The sequence below is a fragment of the Agelaius phoeniceus genome, chromosome 11 (genome assembly GCF_051311805.1).
Source record: "Agelaius phoeniceus isolate bAgePho1 chromosome 11, bAgePho1.hap1, whole genome shotgun sequence".
NCBI classification, from domain to species: Eukaryota; Metazoa; Chordata; class Aves; order Passeriformes; family Icteridae; genus Agelaius; species Agelaius phoeniceus.
Genome location: NC_135275.1, coordinates 249,280 through 257,063, shown reverse-complemented (window position 1 = coordinate 257,063; position 7,784 = coordinate 249,280). Strand labels below are relative to the sequence as shown.

Here is a 7,784-nt window from a genome sequence, read left to right as displayed (position 1 = left end):
TGAAAGAGACAAAGAGCCCAAACTCCTGGGCTCAGACTCAGACAGGTCCATGGGGGAAGGAAAAGCTGTGCAAGGAAGCAAAACCAGGAATTCATTCCCTGCTTCCCACGGGCAGGTGGGTGTTCATCCGTGCCCAGGTGAGCAGGGCTCCAGCCCAGGCAATGGTGACCTGGGGACACAAATGCCATCACTGCCAGCATGCCCCCCTTTCTGCTTCTTCCCCCTCTTTCCAGACTGATTCTTCTTCCACATGGTCTGGGAATGCCCTGGGGTCAAGTCAGGTCACTGTCCCAGCTGCGTCTCTGCCCCTTTCTGGTGCTCCCCAAGCCCTCGCTGCCAGGGCAGGATGAGGAACAGGAAAGGCCTTGGCTCTGGGCAGGAACAAAACCCTCCTGGAACCTTCCCTCTGTTTCCAGGCCAAATCCAAGCCCTGCCCCAGAGAAGCCCCTGGAAGGAAGTTCAGTCTCCCCAGCCCAAAGCAGTCCCCAGTGCCCATCCCCAGCACCAGGCACTGCCTTCCCCAGGGCGTCTCCTCTAGGAAAGGGATGGCTCAGCGAGCACCAGGCCGATGGCGATTGCAGCTCGGGGGGAAAACAGGCGGGAGGGGATCCCTGCTTGGAGTTCCAGGGGTGCTTTATGGGCCAACACACCCGAGGGGTCCAGGCACCAAGAACCAAGAACAAAGCAGGGTCCGGGGTTTTATATGGGACAAGGGAGGTGGAGCTTTGGTGTCACCATGATATTTTCTGAAACTGAGAAGCTGAGAAGCCTCACAGCAAAAGAAAAACAAGAATTATCTGCTGCTGTGGAATGCAACAGGTGCATCTTTGATTGGTCCATGTTAGTTGTTTCTAATTAATGGCCAATCACAGTCAGCTGGCCCGGACTCTCTGAGAGTCATGAGCTTTTGTTATCATTCTTTTCTATTCCCTGCTTGCCTTCTGATGAAATCCTCTCTTCAATTCTTTTAGTATAGTTTTAATATATCATTTTCTTTTAAGATAATATATATCATCAATAATAAATCAGCCTTCTGAAACATGGAGTCAAGATTCTCGTCTCTTCCCTCGTCCTGGGACCCCTGCAAACACCAGCGCACTTTGGGCCTGAGGGCCAATGGGCAGAGGGAACAAGGGTGGTGCAAAGGCGGGACAAAAGGGCAGCAACCAACTGGGATTCAGGGGAGGAGCTGCAGGCAACGGGAACCAATAGGAAAGTGGGAGTGGGGAACATTCTAGAAATGGGGAGGAGAACAAGGATGATGTAACTTGGGTCATCAACATGTAAGGGACATGATGCCACCAGGACACACACCAGGGGACAATGTCACCACACCTGTGGGGATGCTGCCACCAGGACGCCTCCAGTGACACCCAGCATGGGCCCACATGGCCCCTGTGGGTGACACTGACCCTTGCCCTGTCCCCAGGGGCGGTTGGGGTCCCCTGAGCGCGGTGGCCCTGGGACACCCTGGTGGCTGTCACTCACTCCTGGGCCACTTGTCACCAGCTGAACAAGTTCCCATCCTGCCCTGGTGGGTGGTGACATTCGTCTGGGACACCACAATGGTGGCAGGGGGGACGTGGTGACAGGAACTGCATCAGGCAGCGCTATGGCTGAGATGAAGGTGCTGGTGGCACTGTGGTGGCACAGGTGGTGGCCTTGATGCTGTCCCAGTTCATGTCCCCATCCATGATCATGTCCTCCCATGTCACCATCCATGGCTGTGTCCCCCCATGTCCCTGTCCATGGCCACTTCCAACTCAGGTCCCCACCCAGGGCTGTGTCCCCACGTGTTCCTATCCAAGCCTTAGTTCAATGTCTTGATTTTTACCCCAATTTCAGGGCTTTCAAAAGTATGAACAGAAACCTTTGTGTTTGAAGGCAAAACCAAAAGGATTTATGTGTCCCTGCCAGAAGAGCATCCACGTGCTTGGGTGGGTGAGAAGAACCTTTTTTGGAGGGGTTTCCAACCCCACTGTCTCCAAAATCATGGGTTTTGCCCCAGTCTGACCCGATTTGGTTGTAGAAGATGCCTGTGGGGCAGAGAGAATTAAAATGATGGATTGGTATTGGAGAAGACCTCCAAGGCCACCCAGCGTTACTTGATGCCACCAGGAAGACGCAAGAAGTGAGATTTTTATGGGGTCAGAAGTCGACAAATCTGCTCCATGTCGCTATAGGACATGAAACAACACGAGCGCACACACCACTGTTCTCAAGGTGAGAAAAGGGAAGTTTATTTCCTGACTCCAACATTTATAGTTTTCCAAAAGTGACAGTGGATTGGAGGGTGACAGTGCCACCTCTCCAATGACACTGGACAAACCAACAGTCCATCAAATTTCTTCTCCTCCATAAAAGAATGCAAAACAATACCTTATTTACAGGAAGTATGTGAGAAAGTTTGCTACAAGAATGTAAACATCAGAAGGCCTAGAAAAATCTTCAAAAGTCAGGGCGACAGCTCTCCACAATGGATTTCTGATGTTGGTCTGTGGGTGTGTCCAGGTGCTCACGGGGAGCCAGGAGCCAGCCAGGTGTCTTCCTAACACAAATCAGCAGCACCACGGATCACCAGGGCTCTGCCCAACGGGGTCACTGGGGATCATCCAGTGCTGATCCTCCAATGAGGGATGGAGCTGTGGAGCTGGAGCAGCACACAAAGCTCTTCCCGCCCTGGGAGCACTCCCACAGCTTCCCTCAGTGCTGGATGAAGCGGTCCAGCTGGAGGAAGAGTGATTGATTGTCCTTCTCGGACGTCCCGGCCGGCTGTCCAGCACCACTAGCAGTAGGGGGGCACTATCCCGATCTCTGTGGTTCGGGACAGCACCTAAGGCAAACGCTCTGTGCCGTGACAGCAGTGTTACCTTGTGGCAGGATGTGGCTTGGCTTATGGCTACAGTCAGCAGAAATGAGAGAGCGCTCTCCAGCTGTGGTGAATCCAGGTTTATTGGGTCCCAGGGGAAACCGACAACCAAAGAGAGCCAGGGGGAAGTTGCAACAGCTTATAAGGAGGGAGGGACACAGGGGAGGAGTCAGTCCTTGGACGAATAGGGTTTCAGAGGGGAGTGGGATACAAAAGATTGACTTAGGGAAAACCCCAATGGGGATAACTTGAGGGTGGGGCCCCGGCCCCTGAGCCAATCACTTGACGCTCTAGCTGAAAGTTTCTAGAGAGTTCTAGAGAGAAGGGTGGGAGCGCCGAGTGACGGACAGGGCACCGGGGAGGGATTTGAGAAAGGGTACATTAATCTCCAAGGCAACTGGGGAGGAGTTGGGATAACTGGCAGCATAAAGGAGGAAAGGGAGAACCAGGGCAGAACCATTGCATGATAGGGGGAACAGAACAGTCCAACTTATACAGACAACACAACAGCTGGATGCATTGGTGTTGAGTCAAGGCTGACCTCTGGGAGAAGCTCTTCCCACACCAGGCACACTCATAGGGCCTCTCCCCGCTGTGGATGGGCTGGTGGGCACTCAGGTGGGCGCTCGTCCTGAAGCTCTTCCCACACTCCCCACACTCGTAGGGCCGTTCCCCCGTGTGGCTCCTCTGGTGGGCAGTCACTTCATAGCTGGTCTTGAAGCTCTTCCCACACCTGGGACACTCGTAGGGCCTCTCCCCGGAGTGGATGAGCCTGAGGAGGCTGCACTTGTCCCTGAAGCCCTTCCCGCAGTCGGGGCATCGGAAGGGCCTCTCCTCTGTGTGAGTGCGCTGGTGATGGAGGAGATTGGAGCTGATCTGAAACCTCTTGCTGCATTTATCACACTCGTAGGGCCGTTCCCCGTGTGGCTCCTCTGGTGGAAAATCAGGCTGGATCTGGCTCTGAAGCTCTTCCCACACTCAGGACATCCGTAGGGCCTCTCCCGGTGTGTACACGCTGGTGGCGGATCAGGTTGGAGTTGTGGCTGAAGCTCTTCCCACACTGCCCACACTCATAGGGCCTCTCCCTGGTGTGGATTCCCATGTGGGAGTTCAGGCAGGAGCTCCACCTGAAGCTCTCCCCACATTCCGAGCACTTGTGGGACTTCTCCCCATCCTGAAGCTGCTCAGGGACCCCCAACTCTGACCTGTGGTCACCTTCCCGGCCCAAGGTGGGTCTTTCCTCCTCGGATCCCCGTGATCTGCATTTGCAGCCCCTCCTTGTGTGGGATCTCGGGGACTTTTCCTCCCCGTTGGATTCCTGTGCCCTGGAGCCACTCCAAACGGCCTCAGCCACCAGGTTCTGCTGTGGGGATTTGTCCTCCCTGCTCTCCATCCTCAGCTCCTTCCCTGGGGGAGGAAGGACAAGGAGAGGATGGGATTTGCCTCCGTGCCACAGGGAAGGGGAAGGAGATCCCCCCAGTGCATCCCTGGCTGGGCAGCATCAGCAGTGGGGCTGTCCTGCAGCCGGGGGCCGTGCTGGGCTGGGAGATGGAGCAGGAGAGAGGGGGAAAGGGGCACTGACTTCCTCCTCACCTGCCTGGGTGTCCTGGGGCATCTTCTTCCTCCTCGCAGCCTCCTCCGCCACCTGGCCAAGGTTTGGGAATGGGAAATCCTGGTTTGGGTGGCAAAACAAGGGCTGAGCGTGTCGGGTTTGATGGTCCCGGTGCCCAAGTGCAGCTGGAGAAGTCAGCGCCCCTTTCAGCCTCGGGGGCCCGGACCCCGCTCATCCCCAGCCTCCCCCACCCCTCCAGGCTGCCGGGGGTCCCTCTGCACCGGGATCGCCCCTCTCCGCCATGGATTTGGGGCGACTCCCCCTCCCCGCTCACCTGCGGCTTCCGGAGGGGGCGGAACCGGGGCAGCCGCGGCCCGAGCGGGGGAACCGCGTGGGGTTGGTGCTGCGGCTCCTCCTCCCGCTGCTCCTCTTCCTCCTCCTCTGGCCCTCCTCTTCCTCTTCTTCCCGCTCCTCTCTCTCTCTTTCCCTTTCCTTTTCCTCCTCCTCTGTCCCTCCTCTCCCTCCCGCTCCTCCTCCGCTCCCAGCCCGGCCCGGGCAGTGCCGGCACCCAAAAGCAGCCGCGTTCTGGCCTGGGGGGGTTCCAAAGCGGCCCCGCCACGCCCGGCACTGGGAGCGATACTGGGAGCACTGGGAACGATGGTGAGAGCAGCGGGCGGGAACTGGGAGCGCTCTCCCTGCCGGTCCCGCTCTTACTGGGAGCACTGGGAGGGAACTGGGAGCAAACAGCGCCCGGACGCGGCTGCAGCCGGCGGGGGCGGGGCCGAAGCAGAGGGCGTGGTTATGCAAATCAGGGAGCATTTGTGCGCTGGGATTGGTGGGCGGGAGGAGGGCGGAATTTGCACGGTCACGTGAGGGCCGAGGGGGGCCGGAGCGATGGCGGCGGCGTCCGGGGAGAGGGGACCGGGAATGGGGACAGGGAATGGGAATGGGAGATGGGCAATGGGGATGCGAGATGGGCAATGGGGAATGGGAATGAGAATGGGGACCGGGATTGGGAATGGGGACCGGGAATGGGAATGGGAAATGGGGACAGGGAATGGGAATGAGGAATGGGGAATGGGGACAGGGAATGGGGCCCGTACTGGGAATGGAGCAGGACGGGACTGAGAGTGGGGTGACACGGGAAGGGGCGGAGGAAAGGGGAGTGACAGCAGGGAGGGGGGTATCTGCTACAGGGGACACCAGGAAGCGGGACAAGGGGACACAGGGACAGTTCCAGGCCGGGAAGTCCTTGATCAGCAGCCCCAGAATCTCCACCAGCATCTTCCAAAGCACCCGGAGCCGCTCGGCCTCGTGTCCCCAAAGCCCTGAGCAAGCCCCAAGTCCTTCCCAGGAACTCTCAGCTCCCTCGGACCCAGCATCCCCCACATCTCTGGAACAGCCCCCCACTTCTCTAGCCCCATCTTAGTTCAACATCTTTATTTTTACCCAGGTTTTGGGTAAAAGCTTGGAAAGAATGAAGAAATGTGAAAAGAAGACCCAGGCCATGAGGAGCCAGGAGGATGTGGAGCCCCCAGCCAGGTGTCTTCCCAACAGGGATCACCGGCACCACGGATCACCGGGGCTCTGCCCACCGGGGTCACTGGGGATCATCCAGCGCGGATCCTCCCGTGGGGATGGAGCTGGAGCAGCGCACGGAGCTCTTCCCACACTGGGGGCACTGGCAGGGCTTCCCTCAGTGCTGGCTGTGTTGGTGTTGGGTCAAGGCTGACCTCTGGGAGAAGCTCTTCCCACACCCGGTACACTTGTAGGGGCTGTGACATCCCAGGAACAGGGCTGGGATGAGCTCTGGTGCCTGGGACATCCCCAGCAGCAGCAGGGCTGGGATGGGCTCTGGTGCCTGGGATATCCCCAGCAGCAGCAGGGCTGGGATGGGCTCTGGTGCCTGGGACATCCCCAGCAGCAGCAGGGCTGGCTGTGATGCTCTCCAGTGCCTGGGCCATGCCCAGGGGTGCTGCTGGCTGGGGTTGGGTTGGTGCCTGTGCAGTGCCCAGGGCAGGGTCACAGCGGGGCAGCTCTCAGTGTCCCCAGCAGGCCACGCTGTCCAGGGCAGCCGTGCCAGCGCTCACTGCGCACTCGGGGCAGGCTGGGCTGGACGGGGCTCGGGGCACAAACGCCGCCCCCGGGGCTGGGCTCTGCCCCTGCCTCTGGGGCCCAGCCCCTGCTGGCAGCGCCTTGAGCAGGGCACGGGGCTGCTGCTGGCCCAGGGGGACAGGCCTTGCCCCCTGCCAGCTGCCCGGGCCCCTCGGGTGCCTGTGCCACAGCCCTGTGCCTCCTGTCCCCGCTACTCCCCGCCACCTCCACTGCCTCCATCACAGCCCCACTCAACCTCTGCACTGTGACCTCTGGAAAGAACAAAAGAACAGGAAAGAAAGAATGAGAGAGGAAAAGGAAAGGAAAGGAAAGGAAAGGAAAGGAAAGGAAAGGAAAGGAAAGGAAAGGAAAGGAAAGGAAAGGAAAGGAAAGGAAAGGAAAGGGGAAAGGAAAAAAAGTAAAAAGAAAAGAGAAACTTGTAGCCATTTGGCCCTGCCTGGATGCCAGGCACCCACCAAAGCTGCTCTCTCACTCCCCTCCAGAGATGGACAGGAGAAAAAACAGAATGAAGGCTTCATGGCTTGAGTTAAGGACTGGGACAGATCATTCAGCAAATGCCATCATAGGCAAAACATTTTTGAAATTACAGGTATTAATTGAATTTCTTTCTATCCAGATCAGGGCAGGATAGTGAGAAGTAAAATAAAGCTTCACAAACACCTTCTGCCTGTTCCTCCCTCCTTCCCAGCTCTGCTCCTCCCCCAGTGGTGCAGGCAGACAGGCACTGGGGGCTCTGCTCCGTTCATCACCCGTTGTTTCTCTGCTGCTCGGGGAGAGGAGTCGTTCCCCTGCTGTGCCAGGGGTCCCTCCTGAGACACTTCTCCATGAACTTCTGCAGGGTGAGTTCATCTCACGGACAGCAGCTCTTCACAAACTGCTGCAGCTGCCTCACTCTCCCAGGGGCTCACAAGTCCTGCCAGGACCCTGCTCCAGCGTGGGCTCCTCTCTCCACGGCTTTGCAGGTCCCTGCTGGGTCCCTGCTCCAGCACAGGTTTCTCATGGGGTCCCAGCCCCTGCTCAGGCACCCCCTGCTCCAGCACGGGCTCCTCCAGGCGCTGCAGGTGCATCTCTGCTCTCCGGGCCCTCCATGGGCTGCAGGGGCCCAGCTGCCTCCCCAGGGGCTGCCCAGGGAATCTCAGGGCAATCAGCTCCAGCCCCTGGAGCAGCTCCTGCCCCTCCTCCTGCCCTGCCCTGGGGTGTGCAGAGTTGCTCCTCTCACGTGTTCTCACCCTGCTCTTCCCTGCTCAC

The 7,784-nt window shown here is 58.4% G+C and overlaps 1 long non-coding RNA gene across 1 annotated transcript; it reads right to left on the bottom strand.

The window, feature by feature from the left end:
• Positions 1 to 2,934: 2,934 nt before the first annotated feature.
• Positions 2,935 to 4,998, bottom strand: LOC129124909 (uncharacterized). The gene is made up of 3 exons (XR_013183948.1): positions 4,756 to 4,998; positions 4,463 to 4,541; positions 2,935 to 4,276 (listed from the first exon to the last, which is right to left on the bottom strand). It is a non-coding gene; the product is annotated as an uncharacterized LOC129124909 (long non-coding RNA).
• Positions 4,999 to 7,784: the final 2,786 nt, after the last annotated feature.